The 21,957-nt window shown below is 46.4% G+C and overlaps 1 protein-coding gene across 1 annotated transcript in view; it reads right to left on the reverse strand.

The window, feature by feature from the left end:
* igsf21 (immunoglobin superfamily member 21) overlaps positions 1–21,957 on the reverse strand; it is a 224,258-nt gene that overhangs the window by 171,670 nt on the left and 30,631 nt on the right. The gene's annotated exons all lie outside the window — the stretch shown is intronic.

Consider the following 21,957-nt stretch of genomic DNA (forward strand, 5'->3'; position numbering starts at 1 on the left):
ACTCGGCAGAGGTCGTGAATTAGGTCTTGAAAGTGGGACAGGCCCTTTACAAATACCAATGACGGCCTCCAAGGTGGTTTGTGGCAATGAATTCCACAGATTTACTGTCCTCCAGCCAAGGAAAGTCCTCCTTATCACCATTCCATATGTACGTCCTTTTATTCTGAAGCTGTGCCCTCTGGTCCTAGACTCTCCCACTGGTGGAAACATCCTCTCCACATGGCCTTTAATTATTCGGTAGGTTTCAATGAGATTCCCCCTCATCTAAACTCCAGCAAGTACAGGCCCAGAGTCAAAGGTGTAACACAATTATTCTCAGGGTTATTCTCACAAATCTCCTCTGGACCCTCTCCAATGCCAACTCATCCTCCCTCACATATGGTGTCCAAAACTGCTCACAATATTCCAAAGGTGACCAGACCAGCACCTTGTATAGCCTCAGCATGCCTTTCAATACCAAGTTGAATAGGCCTATCCTTCCACATCAGGGTGAACAGGGAGGTGCAAAGCATGTCCCCTGAGCACCATAGACAGACACAATGACAAGGGCATCTTATATTCCACATGCTGTGACCCTAGGAGCATTCCAGCATACATCTGCTGCTAGATCTTGCTTGGAGTCAGCCTATTCGAAATAGACACAAAATGCGGTTGCTCTGGCAGCTTTTTCCATGTACACACCACCCTTGGTGTCAAAAGGTTGTCCCCCAGTTATGACTCTATGACCTAGTCTGGCTAAATTAGAGAGAGTGACCAGTATGGGACTGCTCGTTGATTCTGCTGGCTGTAACTCAGCAGGTCAGGCAGCATCTCTGGAGAAAAAGGATGGGTGACATTTCGGGTCGGGAACCTTCTTCTAAAGAAGTGTCTTGTCCCGAAACGTCAGCCATCCATTTTTTCTCCAGAGATGTTGCCTGACCCGCTGAGTTACTCCAGCAATTTGTGTTTATCACTAGTGTAAACCAGTATCTGCAGTTGCTTGTTTCTACATTCAGCCTATTTGAGTTGTGTTTAATAGAGAGCTGTGCAGAACTCCTAATATGATCCTCACCTCTTCAACAATGTTGAGTTTGACCTTTAAACTTTATCAAAAGTTGGTTTTCCTGGGGATGAGCGGACTGATGGTGGTGCGAGATTTCAGCAGGAACGAACTTTGACTGTGGCATTATTAACAGATCATTTCAGCATGTTAGACCACAGAACAGTCTGTGCTGAGGTGCATATAAATCGTGCAGCAAGTAGACTATTAATAGTATTTAATGCATGGTTGTGCAGCGGTAGAGTTGCTGCCTTACAGTGCTTACATCTCCAGAGACCCGGGTTAGACCCTGATGACGGGTGCTGCTTGTACGGAGTTTTGTACGCTCTCCACGTGACCTGCGTGGGTTTTCTCCAGGTGCTTCGGTTTCCTCCCACACTCCAAAGACATACAGGTTTCCAGGCTAATTAACTTGGTAAAAATGTAAAAATCGTCCCTAGTGTAGGATGGTGTTAAGAGCCTGTTTCAGCGCTGAATCTCTAAAAATAAAATCTAAAAGACTGGTACCAACAAAATTTGTCAATGTAATTTTCAAATACACAATATCCATTTTTTTCCTGGTAATGACAACATTTAAAAGACATTTGAGTAAACTAGTTCCATTTACATGCTTCAGGTTCATCAAAGTCAAAATCAAATTGATGCGTCACATGCACCAACTAAGGGGCAGTGAAATGAATTTGCCAGTAGCGACATAGTAGAAAAAAGAACACACAAGACACAATAGAATTTAACACCAACATCCACCACAGCATTCTTCACTGTGGTGGAAGGTAACAAAGTCAAGATTTCTGTCTGCAAAATAGACACTATGTGGGTAAGTTTCTATCTCAGACCCGCCTGCAACTTACACAGTGGCGCAGCGGGTAGAGCTGCTGACTCACAGAGCCAGAGACCCAGGTTTAATACTGACCTCGGGTGCTGTCTGTGTGGAGTTTGCACGTTCTCCCTGTGACCACATGGGTTTCCTTCCGGATGCTCTGGTTTCCTCCCACATTCCGAAGTCGTGTGGTTTAATTGGCCTCTTTATAATTGCCTCTAATGTGTAGGAAGTGGATGTGAAAGCAAGATAACATGGACCTACTGTGAATGGGTGATCGATGATCGACGTGGACTCAGGGGGCCAAAGGGCCTGTTTCCATGCTGTGTTTCTAAACTAAAAACATTAAACTGATGTCTTTCCTTCCTGATTTTAAATATAAGGCTGGGTGGTCAGAGAACAAAGTGGTGAAATGAAGCATGAAAATCAAATAGCAACTAATGAGTTATTTGTGCTCATTACAAGCATAAAAAGATTGAACAGCAATGCCCATGAGTGGAGATTCATCCTTAATGAAGTCATTTACAAAGGTTATGTGATTTCACATCATTAAATATTATGAAAAATCATCAGATCAGATGGCCATCAGGAAACTGACAGCCCAGACACTGGCAACAATGTCATTGCATGCAAATGGCAAGAGACAGTAGGACCTATCCTGGGTGGTTCAGTCGCCAGATAACAGCTGGGAAGAAACTGCCCCTGAATCTGGAAGTGTGCGTTTTCACACTTCTGTACCTCATGCCTGATGGGAGAGGGGAGAAGAGGGAGTGGCCGGGGGTGAGACTGGTCCTTGATGATGCTGCTGGCCTTGCCGAGGCAGCGTGAGGTGTAGATGGAGTCAGTGGGAGGGAGGTTGGTTTGTGTGATGGTCTGGGCTGCGTCCACAACTCTGCAATTTCTCGCCGTCTTGGATGGAGCTTCCAAACCGTGCTGTGATGGATCTCGGTGAAAATGCTTTCTACTCATTAGTGATACTCCATTGCATCCAATTCCTTCAGTGGGATTCTCAGATACGACGCACCTCGTGCCGGAGAGCAGGTCTCGACCTGAAACGTCACCTCATTACAGTCCTTCTGTCCAGAGATGCTGCCTGTCCCGCTGAGTTACTCCAGCTTTTTGTGTGTGTCTATCTTCAGTGTAAGGCAGCATCAGCACTTCTTCCCTACACGATCGACTGTGGACTTTACTGTAACATTCTGCCAGCTAGCCGTTCCCATAAATGGTCATAGGATATACATTGGGGCAGAAGCAGAATATACAACGCATAAAATATGAATAAGTGTTGGAGGATGGGGAAAGGAGAAGGAAACAAACTGTGAGTTAAACCCGAGTGGATGTTGACGGATGCAACCTCTCTCTCCACGAAGGATTTGTGCGTGATCATAAAATCATAAGTGATTGGAGTAGAATTAGGCCATTCGGCCCATCTAGTCTACACCGCCATTCAATCACGGCTGATCCATCTCTCCCTCCTAACCCCATTGTCCTGCCTCCTCCCCATAACCCCTGACAACCTCAGTAATGCTGGACTTTGGAGGCTGGAGTTTGGCTCAGACAGTAGCAGCATCTGCTTCTAATTGAGAATTGCTGTGTACACACATAAAAACATCCTCACAGCACAATGACTACATGGTTTTGTAATACCTTTCCATTGAGCAACCCCAGGTTTGGTTGCTAGTCTCTGCTATGAATATAAATGTTGTGGTTTGCCTGATCACAGATCACCAGTTCCCCACACTGCCCCCTCCCTAATCAGGAACAATAATATAAAATTGATTAGATTTTGCCAATTTGCACTTAAAAAAGGTCTCTGAAATGTGAATCGAGCAAAAATATGTGAGAGCAGGATATGAGTTTGAATTCTATGGCACTCACAGTTAAAGTGCGGAGCTCAACGGGCTTGTAATATCAACAATCATGCAGGATATGATTGGTTTTGATTTATCAGTCTCTGATAGACGAGACACTTCATGAAGGAAGCAGGTTGGCTCCTGTACATGTCTTTCCTGCCAAGTCTTCCTGTCTGCCCCAGTAAATGGCAATTCCTCGCTCAGCCTCAGTTTATCTCCTTAGGCGTCACCCTGCGACATGTCGACACGTGACGCCTGTGCGGTCGTGAGTAGTCGCCCAAAGAATCGTACCATCTTCTGGTCGCCACTGGGTTTTCAACATGTTGAAAATATTCGGCCACTATGACGGGTGCCGGCAAGTCGCCGAAAAAATTCACGTAAGTGGGACAGGCCCTTTAGTCTTTGCCCCATCTAATGTACTTGAAGATTTGTGTATCTATGTGTGGTAGATCATCTAATCTGCATAGAAACGTAGAAACATAGAAATTAGGTGCAGGAGTAGGCCATTCGGCCCTTCGAGCCTGCACCGCCATTCAATATGATCATGGCTGATCATCCAACTCAGTATAGCTCATGCAAAGCTTTTCACTGTAGCTCGGTACACGTGACAATAAGAAACCGCAACCTCAACTGAAACCCCAACAGAGTCAGAGGAGTTGGTGGACACGTGAGCTGCTATGTGCAGGGGGAAAGGATGAGGGGCTTTTAGACTGAGAGGTTGCTTTGGCAGGATTTGTTGTTCTTCAAAAGTGCGGTCAGATACTTAGTGTTTAAGAAGGAACTGCAGATGCTGGAAAATCGAAGGTAGACAAAAGTGCTGGAGAAACTCAGCGGGTGCAGCAGCATCTATGGAGCGAAGAAAATAGGCAACGTTTCCTTCACTCCATGCAAAGAGTTGAACAATCACCACTAGAGGAAATAGGCAACGTTTCCTTCGCTCCATGCAAAGAATTGAACAATCACCACTAGAGGAAATAGGCAACGTTTCCTTCGCTCCATGCAAAGAATTGAACAATCACCACTAGAGGAAATAGGTAACGTTTCGGGCCGAAACACTTCCGGGTTTCGGCCCGAAACGTTGCCTATTTCCTTCGCTCCATAGATGCTTCTGCACCCGCTGAGTTTCTCCAGCACTTTTGTCTACGGTCAGATACTTATTTGCATTTACTTGCTGATTTAAGCAGAAAACGTCAATACAATTCATAACTTTGCACATGCTTGTCAGATTTTAAATGTAGCAATAATCTATTTCCAAGGTATTTGCCATGAAATACCTCGTGCACATTTCTGAATGCATCTACTCATTGGATCAACCAATGGTAAAACTGTACAACAAATACGGAACCTTCTGAAGAAGGGTCTCGACCCGAAACGTCACCCGTCCCTTCTCGCCAGAGATGCTTCCCGTCCCGCTGAGTTACCCCGAGCTTTTTGTGTCCATCTCCCATTAAGAAGTGTGAGCTGTCAGTTTGTGCAGTATTTGATACACAGGGAGAGGTCAGTGCACTGAGTAATATCCTCCTAATCAACGCCGCTGATACTGTGTAATGAGGCACAATAATTCAATTAAAAACACAGCAGATTCTGAGCCTCCACCATATGTACTTTGCTTTGAATCATAAAATGTTTGTGAAAGATGGCAAAACTTGGGCTCGCGAGAGCCACTATCACACAGAACATTGACTCCAGCCTCAGTATCCTTTGGCAATTAGTGAACTGATCAAAGAGATTGGGCCCAACGTGTCATGTTAATTACGGAGATGAAAACTACTGCAACAATCTAATCAACCCCCTGCATTGCATTTTCCAACTGGGATGTATTCTAGCAAGTGAGACAATGAAAATAAATGTGCTTGTAATGGATTGAAAGAAAGCTGGTTCAATCAAATATATTCTGTCAAATTAACAAGAACACGACATTTATTGAAGGAAATCTCAGCTGAACAGAATGATTACGTCAGTCAAAGGATAAGAATAACCTGATAACATCCAGTCGATAACTTTAAAAATAAATGTGGTTGAAGGGGAGTAACTTTGGTTCAAAAATAAAATGTAATTATGATATGATCATGTACGTTTCATTGGTGCATGCACATGTTCTGAAATTTGAATGATGGGAAGATACAGCAGGGAACGAGGCCCTTCGGCCCATCGAGTCCACGCTGACCATCGATCACCTGTTCACACTAGTTCTAGTTTTGCATCCACTCCCTACAATTTACAGAGGCCAGTAACCCACAGACCCGCACGTCTCTGAGGAAACCCGAGCACCCGGAGGAAACCCATGCGGTCACGGGGAGAACGTGCAAACTCCTCACAGACAGCACCCGAGGTCGGGATCGAACCTGGGCCTCTGGTGCTGTGAGGCAGCGGTTCTACCAGCTTTGCCACCGTGTTGCTCTCAACGAATGGTGCTGCAGGTGTCCTGAATGTTAGTCTGCACCCACTGCATGTTACATCACCAGGCACTAGGGGACCACAGGGGTACCAACCCCCTCCCTGACTGGTGACAAGGATGAAACGGTGGCGCAGCGGTAGAGTTGCTGCCTGTCAGCGTTTATCTTCGTGGCTATCCCTCGATGTCGAGGATGATGGTCTATGTTCTGTTGTTTTTATGGACTCTCAGGTGGCTTATGACTCCAATCCTGGCTTTGAAAGTTCTTCGACATTCAGGACAGCTAATTCCAGACGGCAGATTTGGCTTTGGTTGTTGCTGCCTATCTTTCAGTTTTCTTCTCTTTTCTTCTAACTCTGCGCATCTCTTGGTATCGAAGGTCACTGTTCCTTCTTGGACGATGGTTCGCCACAGTTTTCAGTCCTTGGCATTGGTTGCAGGGCCAGAGACCCGGGTTCAATCCTGACTACAGGTGCTGTCTGTACGGAGTTTGTACATTCTCTCCGTGACCCTGTAGATTAATTGGCTTGGGTTTGTACACTTGGTGAAAGTGTAAATTGTCCCTCGTGTGTGTGTTGGCACGTGTAAGAGTGCGGGGATCGCTGGTCGGCACGGACTCGGTGGGCCGAAGGGCCTGTTTCCACGCTGTATCTCTGTATCTCTAAACTAAACTGAAGCTATGTGTGGTCAGGAGGCAGAGAGTGCAGCTTGTGATTGCTTCATGAGTCTCTGTCACTGCAGCAGCAATGATACTGAAGCTCACAGGAGCACGAGAGGAATAAATCCTGGTGAATGCTGACACCGACCGGGCTTGTAACTGTTAAAGTAGGAACACGATGCAGTCCCAACCCACTCCAACTCCTTAACAAGCCTTGGCATGCGTGATAAACAGCACGCGCCCTTCGGCTCTCAAACACATTGAAGGCAAACAACGGGCTTGAAATTGATGGTGAGTGAGAAAGTGTGCCCATTCAGTCTCAAGCCCAAGCAGAATACTAATAATCCACAATGAAATGTGTCTGAAGACAAACACCGCACAACAATCAACACCGATTTGGGGAGTTTATAGACTCGTATAAACTCGTATGTCACAGTTCTATCTGAGACATATGACAATAAAACACTCTTGACTCCAGATAACTCACCAACTTACAGTGTCAATTTATCATCAAAATATTTCAGGCCACCGTGAAGAGAGAGTCATGGTGGCCATTTATAGACAATAAACAATAGGTGCAGGGGTCGGCCAATTAGGACTGAGATGAGGAAAAACGTTTTCACCCAGAGAGTTGTGAATCTGTGGAATTCTCTGCCACAGAAGGCAGTGGAGGTCAATTCACTGGATATCTTCACGAGAGAGTTAGATTTAGCTCTTGGGGCTAACGGAATCAAGGGATATGAGGAAAAAGCAGGAACGGGGTACTGATTTTTGATGATCAGCCATGATCATATTGAATGGCGGTGCTGGCTCGAAGGGCCAAATGGCCTACTCCTGCACCGTATTGTCCATGTTTCTATGAGTCCACCACTGTGATGGTTTAGTAGAAGAGGGCCTCGGAGCTGGGAAATCTCTGATTACTGAAAGAGATATTCAGGAGGCTTTGTAATTCAAAGCTCTAGAAAAATAAATGTGCGTTTGTGCAGAATGAAGTGGTTTCTATGGGCCTGAGGGTTGGTGCGCAGTGTAAAGTAGGTCAATGGGAAAGTTGAGGCTATTGTTGGGACCAGGGATAGTCAATGGATTGCACTCTCTCCCAGACACAGTGTTATGCTGGGCTTCTGCTGGGTCCTGCAATGCCGCTGATGTTGTGTAAGTTTAAATTTAACATAGAAACATAGAAACATAGAAAATAGGTGCAGGAGGAGGCCATTCGGCCCTTCGAGCCAGCACCGCCATTCATTGTGATTATGGCTGATCGTCTCCTATCAATAACCCGTGCCTGCCTTCACCCCATATCCCTTGACTCCACTAGCCCCTAGAGCTCTATCTAACTCTCTCTTAAATCCATCCAGTGACTTGACCTCCACTGCCCTCTGTGGCAGGGAATTCCACAAATTCACAACTCTCTGGGTGAAAACATTTTTTCTCACCTCAGTCTTAAATGACCTCCCCTTTATTCTAAGACTGTGGCCCCTGGTTCTGGACTCGCCCAACATTGGGAACATTTTTCCTGCTTAGTTTAGAGATACAGCATAGAAACGGGTCCTTCGGCCCAGCGACTCCACGCCGCCATTGTTCACCTATAAGCACTAGTTCCATGTTATCCCACTTTCTCATCCACTCCCTACACATTCGGGCAATTTTACAGAGGGCCGATTAATCTACCAATCCGCATGTCTTTGGGCTGAGCGAGGAAACACTTGTAACTAGGGGTTGGGAGGGAGAGATAGATCAGCCATGATTGAATGTCGTGGTAGTACCGACTTGATGAGCCGAATGGCCTAATTCTACTCCTATTCCTTATGACCTTATGCAAACTGTACCCGAGGTCAGGATTGAACCCGGATCTCTGGTGCTGCGAGGCAGCAGCTCTACCTGCTGCACCACCGTGCCGCCCAGCTTAGCTTGCATCCAGAAAGATGCACAACAGCAGTGGGGGGGAGCAACAGAATAGAATAGAATAGAATCCATTTTATTAGCCAAGTATGTATACATACAAGGAATTTGCCTTGATGCCTTGCTCGCAAGGATAAAATCATAAGATACAGTAGACAATTAAAATAAAACATTATAATTTAAACATGTAAAAATAAAAATACCAGAAAAAGGTGTACAGCATCTGTATGAGAAGTCTTGATGAACCACCACATCAGTAGCACACTGAAGCTTACTTGAGATGACTCCAAATTACATTGAGTTAGTGTTCATAAGTTTATAAGTGATTGGAGCAGAATTAGGCCATTCGACCCATCAAGTCTACTCCACCATTCAATCCTGGCTGATCTATCTTCCCCTCTCAACCGCATTCTCCTGCATTCTCCCCATAACCCCTGACACCTGTACTAATGAAGAATCTATCTATCTCTGCCTTAAAAATATCCATTGACTTGGCCTCCACAGCCGTCTGTGGCAAAGAATCCCACAGATTCACCACCCTTCAGTAGCGATGTTAACATTGTTAAGCCAAGTTACAGTCGATAGCCGGGAAGAACCGACTGTGTTTGTGTAATACACACTAACGAACGACGGGAAGAATTGTCCTTAACTAGAGACGGAAACATTAGCACTTGGAATTGCAGGGTTCCACCCGTTCTCACTAGGCAGATCATTCACGAGAGAGAGAGATATATACAGAGTGGAAACAGGCCCTTCGGCCCATCGAGTCCACACTGACCACTGATCACCCCGTACACTGGCACTATCCTACATACTACAGGGACAATTTACAATGTTACCGAAGCCAGTTAACTTACGAGCCTGCACGTCTTTGGAGTGTGGGAGGAAACCGGAGTACCCGGAGAAAACCCACGCGGTCACGGGGAGAACGTACAATCTTCATGGATCACCAATGTTTATTATAGACACAAAACGCTGGAGTAACTCAGCGGGACAGGCAGCATCTCTGGAGAAAAGGAATGGGTGACGTTTCGGGTCTCGAGCTGAAACATCACCCATTCGTTCTCTCCAGAGATGCTGCCTGTCCCGCTGAGTTACTCCAGCATTTTGTGTCTATCTTCGATGTAAACCAGCATCTGCAGTTCTTTCCTACACAAATATTTATTAGCGATTCTTGGAGTCAACTCCCACAATGGAGGCCTCAGAAAATGCAATGGTAGAATAGTACAACAAATGTATCATCAAGGCTTCCAAACAAAAACTCTGCTACAAACGTGGAATGCAATAAAATGCCCACAGGCAACGGAAGATGGTTTTCCTGCTTCAGCAAAGAAGTGAGAGTGACACAGAAGGAGATGCAGGAGACTCCAGATGCTGTATTCTGGAGCAAAATACAAACTGCTAGAGGATCGCAGGGGGTGACAAAGCATCTGCGGGAGTAAATGTCGAGATTGGTGTAAGGTCTTGACCTGAAATGTTGATTGGCCCTTTGCCTCCCCCAATGTTATCCAATCCAGAGTTCCTCCAGGTTCTTTAGTTTAGTTCAGACATACAGCGCGGAAACATGCCCTTGAGTCTCCTGTATCTCCCTCTGAGTCCGCGCCGACCAGCGATCCCCGCACACTACCACTATCCTACACACGCTAGGGACAATCTTTACATTTACCAAGCCAATTTACCTACATCTTTGGAGCGTGGGAGGAAATCGAAGATCTCAGAAAAAAAAACCCACGCGGTCACAGGGAGAACGTACAAACTCCGTACAGACAGCATCCGTAGTCAGGATCGAACCCGGGTCTCTGGCGCTGCAAGCGCTGTGAGGCAGCAACACTATTGTCTATTGTCTATACCACTGCGCCACCATGCAACACTTATTGATTTGACACTGAGGGATCTACTGAAGCAGATAGTGGTTCAATGGAGTTTTATTCTCACCCGCAAACACACAGTGAAATTATTTTCTTACGTACAGAGTATTGCCATGTCTAAAATCCCAGATTAGCAAAGTGTGCTGAAATAATCCACCGAGACCACATTGCAAGAGGCACCATGTTTTATTCCGTTTCAGATTCCGGCCAGCGCTCTGGGTCTAATGAGCAGTGTCCGATCCAGGCGAGCCCCAGGCTGCGGCTGGGCCTCCAGCCATCGCCTCACTTGGACGTGTGTCATGGGCTCCACTTGGGGACTGGCTGGGTAGATATTATTGTAGATATTTGTATTTCCATTGTAGATATTATGAGCTGCCCATAAATCCCAGCTCAAATTCAGCCACGGAGCGGCAACACCTAAAGCAACACCGAGCAGAATAGCGGAGACACTTCACTGAGTGTCGGGGCGTTGGTAGCATGATAGCTGTAGCTGGCAGCTTTGTGTTTAACTGACACAGATAGGATCTCTTCATTGCCACAGAGACGGCTGCGGAGGACGTCAATGGATATTTCTAAGGCGGGCATTGAAAGGTTCTTGATTAGTGCGGGTGTCAGGGGTTATGGGGAGAAGGCAGGAGAATGGTGCTTGACAGGGTAGAGATAGATCAGCCATGATTGAATGGCGGAGTAGACCTGATGGGCCGAATGGCCTCATTCTGTTCCTGTAACGTATGAATTAATGAACTTCAGTTGGGATTAAATTTGTGAAAAAAGGGTACGGGAGTTGTTATGACTTCCCGGTGGTATTTTGGAGGATAGCTGCGCGCTCGATGGCATCCCCTTTAAGTGAGCGGGAACAGGAACCCAGCGCGGAAACACCGTGCCACCCGCAGTACATTATCGATGCAAAGATTGGCATTTAGCAGCGGTAGGAACAATGCTTTCATTCATTGAGTGAAGCTGCAGGGGATTAAAATGGGTCCGTCAATACCGCCTAATTGCTGCAAATGACGAACAGTGCATCAATGCCCGAGTCAAGGGCAGAGCCAGACGTAGACGGGGCAGCGTATAACAGCACCATCTCGAGTCAGCGCCTTGCCAGCTGCAATGTCCGCTTAACAGGAGCATCGGTGGAGACAGTGATGTATTCTCCAACCATTCCATACAACATGGGAGCATAGTTGAGCCCTATGACAGAAGGTGGCAGGTGGTGCTGGCAGCAAGGCTGGTACAGAGTGAGGTTTTCTTGCGGCAGCTTTGTATAGCTTTTCATTCAATGTTACCTGATTGGGGTACTGATTGGGGATGATCAGCCATGATCACATTGAATGGCGGTGCTGGCTCGAAGGGCCGAATGGCCTACTCCTGCACCTATTGCCTATTGCCTATTGTCCTCCGTTATCAACATGGGTATCCCATGACCCAGTAGTATGAACGTTAACTTCTCTAATTTCAAGTGACTCCTGCATTCCTGTTTTTTTACAGTGGTACAGTGAAAAGCTTTTGTTGCGTGCTATCCAGTCAGTGGAAAGACAATACAAGATATTTCGTTCAAACCTAGGTTTGAATGACAATAAATTGCATTCTATTCTATGATTACAATCGAGCTATTTACAGTGTACATTTAGCGCAAGGTAAAGCCAGCAGATCACCAAAGAGGTAGATAGTAGTTCAGGACTGCTCTCTGGTTGTTGTGGGATGATTCCGTTTCTTGATCATTCCCTCTCCTCCGTCCACCCCCCCCCCCCCCCCCCCCCCCCTCCCCCACCCCACTCCCACTCCTCCCCACCCTGCCATCCTACTAGTTCCACTATTCACATCCTGGTAAATCCCTTTATTGTCACCACTTCCCTAGCCAACAATGGACCATTGTGGGCTCCACCCTTCCTTGGTCATCTGTTGTCGGCCCCGCTTTGTTCTGGCCTTTTCTTACCTCCAGTTCTCAGTCTGTAAAAAGGTCCCGACCCGAAACGTCGCCCATCCCATCTCTCCAGAGATGCTGCCTGACCCGCTGAGTTACTCCAGCACTTTGTGTCTATCTGCGGTATAAACCAGCACCTGCAGTTCCTTTCCACACAACAGTACTTTTGTTTTTATTATCAATCAATGGAAATTGAGATTGCTGACTGCATCAATAAAACACAGTAATTACAGCAGGAAAGGTCAATTTGTATGTACAGATTTGGTTTATATTCCCCTGGCTTTTAAGCTGCATGTTATTCTCAGACCGGCGTACGTGTTAATATTTGTCCAGTCTGCAAACTGATGTGAAGCAAAGTTGCCGCCACTCTGAACACAGAACATAGAATGGTACAGCACAGGAACGGGCCATTCGGCCCACCATGTCCGTGACGAACATGATGTCAAGCTAAACTGATCTCATCTGCCTGCACATGATCCATATCCCTCTATTCCCTGCACCTAGCTAATAGCCTTTTTATGTGGAGGCTAATTCACTGGATGTTTGCAAGAGAGAGTTATAGAGAGCTCTTTGGGTGAATGGAATCAAGGGATATGGGGAGAAAGCAGGAACGGGGTATTGTTTTTGGATGATCATATTGAATGGCGGTGCTGGCTCAAAGGACCGAATGGCCTACTCTTGCATCCATTTCCTATGTTTCTAAACACCAGTCTCGTATTTGCCTCCACCACCACCCCTGGCAGAATACGCCCCTCACATCTCCATTAAACTTTTCCCTCTCGCCATAGCTGTACCCTCTGGTGCTGGACATTTCCATCCTGGGAAAAGAGATTCTGATTGACTACCCTGTCTATGCCTCTCACAACTTTATATTTTTCTACTAAGTCTCTCCTAAACCTCTGACATTCCAGAGTAAACAATCCAAGTTCATCCGATCGCTCCCTGTATCTGAAAGCCTCTAATCCAGGGGACATTCTAGTAACCTCCTCTGCACCCTCTTCTAGCTCTCCCTGAAACTCTCTAATCCAGGAGACATTCTGGTAACCACTTCTGCACCCTCTCCTGGCTCTCCCTGAAACTCTCTAATCCAGGAGACATTCTGGTAACCTCTTCTGCACCCTCTCCTAGCTCTCCCTGAAACTCTCTAATCCAGGAGACATTCTAGTAACCTCTTCTGCACCCTCTCCTAGCTCTCCCTGAAACTCTCTAATCCAGGAGACATTCTAGTAACCACTTCTGCACCCTCTCCTAGCTCTCCCTGAAACTCTCTAATCCAGGGGACATTCTAGTAACCACTTCTGCACCTTCTCCAAAGCCTCCACATCCTTCCTGTGATGGGACGACCAGAACTCCACGCGATGCTGCAAATGAGGCCTGGCCAAACTGGGTCAATGGGAGTTCATACCCTTGGATAGTCGGCGACTAAACCGTCTCCTTCACCTGGTTTGCCAGGTGAAGAGGGGGGCTGTGGACCCCCACCAGGACCAAAACCAAGACCTGTCAAAAAGGTGGATGAGCTCCTGGCGAGCCAACGGCCATCTACACTTCAGTAGAAGTTGCGATCACAGTCGTACGTAGTATTGTAAGGAATGATGATATGCGCTGAAGACGTTGATGAAAGACGCATGTGTAGAGACAAAAGAGAAGCTTGCCAGCTGCATGGAGGTGCGCGGAGATGCGTGGTGCGTCCGTCACCGTGTCCGTCGGAAGCCAACACCACTGCGTCGCTGATGTTTTATCCATATCCTTCCCTCATCATCCCAACCTCGAGATCCTGCCATTCGCTCCAAGGTGAAGAGTATTTGCGAAGAGTGTCGGATTATTGTAAACAGTGGCTTGACGATCAGCCAATGAACCTGCTTCCCATGTGACACCTCTCTATAACTGTTAACTTCTCAACATGATGTGACTTTGAGTTAAGAAGGTGCAATATGTTATTTTCCGTGACTCTGTCACCCCTCTTGACGTTTATTCCAAAGTGCCATCAGTCCAGTGGAGTTTGCAGCAACCTTATTTGGAGGCACATCCGGGAACAGTAGCTGCCCCTCACTGCATGAACTATAATACATATTCTACCTGGGCCAGGTGATGTTACAGGAGCAACTTCAACCAGAGCCACATGTCTTCAATTTCACCATGAACTAATCTGTCCCGAGTTTGGTGGATACATCAAAACCTGAAAACACTCTTCATAAACAGAGCTAATTCCTTCCATTTCATGTTATTTACATTTGTTCCATTATCGATGAATGTACAACTTTTGGTTTGTATTCAGGGCCTCGGCAAGGCCAGCAGCATAATCAAGGGCCAGTCGCACCCTGGCCACTCCCTCTTCTCCCCTCTCTCATTGGGCAAGAGGTACAGAAGTGTGAAAACGCACACCTCCAGATTCAGGGACAGTTTCATCACAGCTGTTATCAGGCAACTGAACCATCCTACCACAAGCAGAGAGCAGTCCTGAACTACTATCTACCTCATTGGTGACCCTTGGACAATCTTTGATCGGACTTTGCTGGCTTTACCTTGCACTAAACATTATTCTCTTGTCATGTATCTGTACATTGTAAATGGCTCGATTGTAATCATGTGTTGTCTTCCCCTGACTGGTTAGCACACAACAAAAGCTTTTCACTGTACCTCAGTACATGTGACAATAAACTAAACTGAAGTGAACTGAGCAGCAGTCTGGTGCCTAGTGCGACGGGTCTATCCGTGACTGTGGCCAGTTTAACAAATGTGTTTTTCCTCGCCAAATACAGATGATCGGGTAATTTCACTCCCAATCTAAGTTGGCAACTGCGTTGCTGCAAGTGATGAAGGTAATGGGAACATATGTCTGTCTGGGTCTGCCCGTTACATTGTACATGTCCAACCTCATGTTGGTGGAGATGGCTGTGTATATGTCCTTGTACATTTGTGATTCATCTGTAATCCTCAACTCTGATTGGAACAGCAGCCCACAGATTATTCACTCAAGATAGACACAGAGTGCTGGAGTAACTCAGCGGGTCAGGCAGCATCTGTGGAGAACATGGATAGGTGATGTTTCACAGAGTGCTGGAGTAACTCAGCGGGTACAGCAGCATCTATGGAGCTAAGGAAATAGGCAACGTTCCGGGCCGAAACCCGGAAGGGTTTCGGCCCGAAACGTTGCCTATTTCCAGAAGGGTTTCGGCCCGAAACGTTGCCTATTTCCTTAGCTCCATAGATGCTGCTGCACCATAACTCAGTAGGTCAGGCAGCATCTGTGGAGAACATGGATAGGTGACGTTTCACAGAGTGCTGGAGTAACTCAGTGGGTCAGGCAGCATCTGTGGAGAACATGGATAGGTGACGTTTCACAGAGTGCTGGAGTAACTCAGCGGGTCAGGCAGCATCTGTGGAGAACATGGATAGGTGACATTTCACAGAGTGCTGGAGTAACTCAGCGGGTCAGGCAGCATCTGTGGAGAACATGGATAGGTGATGTTTTGGGTCGTGACCCTTCTTCAGACCGAGTCTCAACCCGAAATGTCACCTGTTCCTCCTCTCCAGAGATGCTGCCTGACCCGCTGAGTTACTCCAGCACTCTGTGTCTATCTCTGGTGTGAACCAGCATCTGCTCTTCATTCCTACACAGTTGAATCACTGAAATGGTCCTTCATTGCTGGACTCATCCCTTCCCCCGATGACCTGCACTTAAACAATAGGCAATTGGTGCAGGAGTAGGCCATTCGGCCCTTCGAATGACTTGTAGGTAATCGTCCGCTGTGATAAACATTGGCTGAGCAATCAACATGAAACAATCGTTCAAACAGCACAGTCAATGCACTGTTTCACAACACAGGAGTCAATGAAGCTATCCATCTTTAACTAAAGATCTATATGTTTTATTCTTCCCTGCATTGGCAGATAACTTGTCCATCAATTACCGTTTAAATATATTACATTAATATCGCAACTGACCATATGGCCAATAGACGATAGACATCCTTTGTGATGTCAGCAAATTGGTTATGAAACTGATCACATTAAAGCAACTTACAAATTACATTACCATCCTCTATTTAATTGACCACAATTAGAGATTGCTCCAATAATTACTGACCCTATTCTCCAGTACTGCAGCTATTTTTCACTGCCTTGTTGCAGTCCTGATCTTTGCAGCAACTATAATATTCCCAAAGAACACGGCTCGCAAGGGGTTGAAATTGATCGACTCTCTAAGTCTTTGCTTTTACATCAGCTGAAAGTGGTGCTAACATTACTTCCCAACCCCCTGCTCAGCATTTAAATTCCCCCATCACTTCCTCATTTCACACAGCAATCTACCCGCCTTTATTCACCCCCAGCATAAGCTAGGGTTTACAAGAGAGGGAATAAATGCAGAAAAACAACCAGAAAGAACACAGCAAAGGTGGAATGAGCCGCAGATTTGATTTTACTACGGTGATTTCAAAAGGATATTATCCAAAGCATTGGCCAAAATAATAATTGGCTCCATCAGTAGGCCATCTTTATCTAACAGCACAGAAATCCATATTGATGAATTTGACTGAATTCTTTAACAGCTATAAAATATCAGGTACCAGCCGGCTCACTCTCCAAGACTAAATGTCATCCTTTCCAAAGGCATCTCATGTGATTTCCAAAACATAGTCTAATTGGTAAACAATGAGGGCAATGCATCTTTTATGCCAGAGACTGTGAGCAAAAAACTGCTGGAGCAACAGAATAATAAGATTACCTGCCCTCTTATTCGTATTCTTTCTCAAGGGTTGGAATGAAATACTCATGAATTTCACTAGTGCTTGAGACCCAACACAAGGCAATTGGTAAATCTATTAGAATCAGCATTGGAGGAAAAATAATGAAGCCCAGAGGTTAATGTGTGCCTATCTTTACTTACCTAAGTCTTTCTATGTCGTGTAAGTGGCAATTATGGCAAAAAGCAATCTATGTTCACCCAGAGGTTGACTGGGTTTGATTACAGATCCTCAGTTACTGTGACCATCCACAACCACGGGAAATTGCAGAGAATTGTAACACAGCCCAGACCGTCACACAAACCAACCTCCCTTCCATTGACTCCATCTACACCCCACGCTGCCTCGGCAAGGCCAGCAGCATCAACAAGGACCAGTCTCACTCCCTCTTCTCCCCTCTCCCATCAGACAAGAGGTACAGAAATGTGAAAACGCACACTTCCAGTTTTAGAGACAGTTTCTTCCCGGCTGTTATAAACCATCATATCACCAACTAGAGAGCGGTCCTGAGCTACTATCTACCTCATTAGAGACCCTAGGATCTTTATTCGGACTTTACCGGACCTTATCTTGCATTAAACGTTATTCCCATTATCTGTACACTGTGAATGGCTCGATTGTAATCATCTATAGTCTTTCCATTGACTGGATAGCACGCAACAAAAAAGCTTGTCACTGCATCTCAGTAACCGTGACAACCAACTAAACTAAACTAAACTAAACTAAGAAGTCTAAGAAGTTAACGAAAACTAATCTAAGATCTTAAGAATATTCTTGGGAGAAAAATGATAGTGGTCAGGATTACTGTTGGGTGAGGGAAGAGGGCTGGGATAAGTTCGGAGTGCCGGGGATGGGATTATCAGAAGCAAGGGTCTGGGGTTAAGAGTTGAGAAAATGGCCAGAGATCTCCGGACTGGAACTCAAACTGGATATGGTCAATATTCAGAAGGTAGACAAAAGTGCTGGAGGAACTCAGCGGGTGCGGCAGCATCTATGGAGCGAAGGAAATAGGCAACGTTTCGGGCCGAAACCCGGAAGGGTTTCGGCCCAAAACGTTGCCTATTTCCTATAGTGGAGATTGTTCAACTCTTTGCATGGAGCGAAGGAAATAGGCAACGTTTCTGGCTGAGACCCTTCTTCAGACTCAATATTCACTTTGTTTTACTTGCACGTATTTGGAAACTAGTTTATTCCGGAGAATATCAAGGAAAAGATTGACAATCTTCTTGGAGACACAAGGAACTGCAGATGCTGGCTTACTATAAAGAACACAAAGTGCTGGAGTAACTCAGCGGGTCAGGCAGCATCTCTGGAGGACATGGATGGGCAACGTTTCGGGTCAGGACCTCGAGTCTGGACAAGTGTCCCTACCCGAAACGCCGCCTTTCCATGTTCTCCACAGATGCTGCCTGACCCGCTGAGTTACTCCAGCACTCTGTGAAACGTCACCTATCCATGTTCTCCACAGATGCTGCCTGACCCGCTGAGTTATTCCAGCACTCTGTGAAACGTCACCTATCCATGTTCTCCACAGATGCTGCCTGACCCGCTGAGTTACTCCAGCACCGTGTGTCTTTATTTCACAATCATCTCCTTGGTTGTTTGGCAAAGTTTCATCACCTAACCTAATATCTATTGATTCTATTATAAGAGGAGACAGTTGTGATGTGAAATTCAAAGTGAAGCTGCCCTTTATAAGGTTTTGTATGGCATGTGTAATATGGAAATATCATGATGTTTTAGTGCAGATCTAAGATTACCCAGTTAAGCAGAGAAGTGTTGCAGAATAAAGCAAAGTTGCAACGACAACCAGAAGCAGATATCAACCTTCTTGTTTGTTTATACAAAGGGACTATTGCCTGAAACCTGTGCCGACCTGAAACGTCACCCATTCCTTCTCTCCAGAGATGCTGCCAGTCCCGCTGAGTTACTCCAGCACTTTTTGACTGTCTCATGTAACTGACCGACACAAAATGCTGGAGTAACGCAGCGGGACAGGCAGCATCTCTGGAGAGAAGGAATGGGTGACATTTCAGGTCGAGGCCCTTCTGCAGACCTCGCCCCAAACGTCACTTATTTCATCTCCAGAGATGCTGCCTGTCCCGCAGAGTTACTCTGGCATTTGTTGTCTATCTTTGGTGGAGACCAGCAAGTGCAGTTGCTTCCAACAATCCACCTCCCTCTGCAATTGGACACTGGATTTCCTCACCAACATACCACAGTCTGTTAGGGTCAACAACCTCACCTCCTCCACTATAACACTGAACACCAGCGTGCCACAGGGCTGTGTGCTCAGCCCTCTCCTCTACTCCCTCTTCACCCATGACTGCATCCCTAAGAATGGCTCCAACGCCATCATTAAATTTGCCGACGACACCACGGTGGTAGGACTGATCAGTGACAACGATGAGTCAGCCTACAGAGAGGAGGTCCAGCACCTGACAACCTGGTGTGCCAACAATAACCTCGTCCTCAACTCCAGGAAGACGAAGGAAATTATTGTTGACTTCAGGAAGAACAGAGGGGGCAGACATACCCCCATCCATATAAACGGGACTGAGGTGGAGCGCGTCTCCAACTACAAATTCCTCGGGGTACACATCTCGGAGGATCTGTCCTGGTCCCTCAACACCTCCAAGCTGTTCAAAAAGGCGCAGCAGCGCCTTTACTTCCTGAGGAGGCTCAAGAAAGCTCACCTGTCCCCCAGATCCTGACCAACTTTTACCGCTGTACCATCGAAAGCATCCTGACCACCTGCTTCACGGTATGGTACAGCAGTTGCACCGTAGCGGACAGGAAGGCACTACAACGGGTGGTGAAAACCGCTCAGTACATCATCGGTGCCCCGCTCCCTGCCATGGATGCCCTCCACCGAAAACGGTGTCTGAGACGGGCCGGGAAGATCATCAAGGACCCCTCCCACCCCAACCATGGACTGTTTGCCCTCCTCCCATCAGGGAGGCGGTACAGGAGCCTCGGGTCTCGTACTAGTAGGATGAGGAACAGCTTCTACAACAACACTATCACATTGCTGAACTCGGAGTCCCGCCGATAGATTTCTCCAGTCTCTCCGTCCACATTGTTTGCTTATTCTGTATTTTTATTTCTATATTGCCCTATTACTACGGACTGACGCTAAACTGCATTTCGTTGTACCCATACTTGTATCTGTGCAATGACAATAAAGTTGAATTGAATTGAATTGAATTGAATGAATGATGGTTCAATGTTGGCTGAGGGGAAGGTGACAACGAGGTATACAAAGGGTAAAATTAATCAGGAGGACAGTAAAACTAGTAGGAGAACTAGGGTGGGGGAGGGACGGAAAGAGAGAGGAATAGCAAAGGTTACTTGAAATGAGAGAAATCAATATTTATACCGCTGGGTTGTAGGATCCCCAAGTGAAATATGAGATGCTGTTCCTCCAATTTGTGTCTGTCCTCCCTCAGACAGCAGAGGAGGCCCAGGACAGAAAGGTCAGTGTGGGAATGAGAGGGGGAGTTAAAGTGTTTAGATACCTCTGGTTTGTCCTCTGCCGACGCAGTCCCTGGGCCACTGGGGAAGCCTCATTTCCACCATGAACTATGTATCTTAATGTATGTGCATTGTTTTCAATGGTTTACTTCATTGTCCTTGACTAATTAATATCATTCATGACCCAGATTTCAACACCAGGTTGAAGAACTTGAACCAAAAGAACAACAAGAGAATATTTCATCAGAGCAAAGAACATGACAGCAGCGAAAACAAGTGAGTAGAATGTTTACTGAAGTTGGGGACGAGCTGTCTAGGTATCGCTTGTATCCCGTGCAGGAGTTGCCACAAGAGAAACTCCGATATTTATATTTTGCAACGACCTGGATCAGAGCAGAACAGTTGCACTGAAAGTGGTTTCCAATGCTGGCTGAAGTGGTTGGTTGAAGAGGTGGACAAGTACAGTGGGACCAACAATATCAAAGCATCAACGACTCTTCATCAAAAGGGTTTAGCTTGGTTTAATTAGAGATACAGAGTGGAAGCAGGCCCTTCGGTCCACTAAGCCCGTGCCGACCAGTGATCACCCAAACACTAGTTCTATCCTACAAGCTGAGGGCAATTTACAGAAGCCAATTCACCTACAAACCGGCACGTGTTTGGGAAGCAGGAGGAAACCGGAGCACCCGGAGAAAACCCACGTGGTCACAGGGAGGACGTGCAAACTCTACATTGATACAAAATGCTGGAGTAACTCAGCGGGACAGGCAGCATCTCTGGAGAGAAGGAATGGGTGACGTTTCGGGTCGAGACTTCAGTCTGAAGGAGGGTCGCGACCTGAAATGTCACCCATTCCTTCTCTCCAGAGATGCTGCCTGTCCCGCTGAGTTACTCCAGCATTTTGTGTCAATCTCAGGTACATGGATAGGACAGGTTTGGAGGGGTGTGGGTCAAACGCGGGCAGGTGATACTAGTGTCGCTGGGACACGTTGGTCGGTGTGGGCAAGTTGGGCCGACGGGCCTGTTTCCACGCTGTATCACTCTATGTTCACCAGACTGATTCCTGGGATGTCAGGACTGTCTTATGAAGAAAGACTGGATAGACTTGGTTTATACTCTCTAGAATTTAGGAGATTGAGAGGGGATCTTATAGAAACTTACAAAATTCTTAAGGGGTTGGACAGGCTAGATGCAGGAAGATTGCTCCCGATGTTGGGGAAGTCCAGGACAAGGGGTCACAGCTTAAGGATAAGGGGGAAATCCTTTAAAACCGAGATGAGAAGAA

This window comes from Amblyraja radiata, chromosome 31 (assembly GCF_010909765.2).
Source record: "Amblyraja radiata isolate CabotCenter1 chromosome 31, sAmbRad1.1.pri, whole genome shotgun sequence".
Taxonomy (NCBI): Eukaryota; Metazoa; Chordata; class Chondrichthyes; order Rajiformes; family Rajidae; genus Amblyraja; species Amblyraja radiata.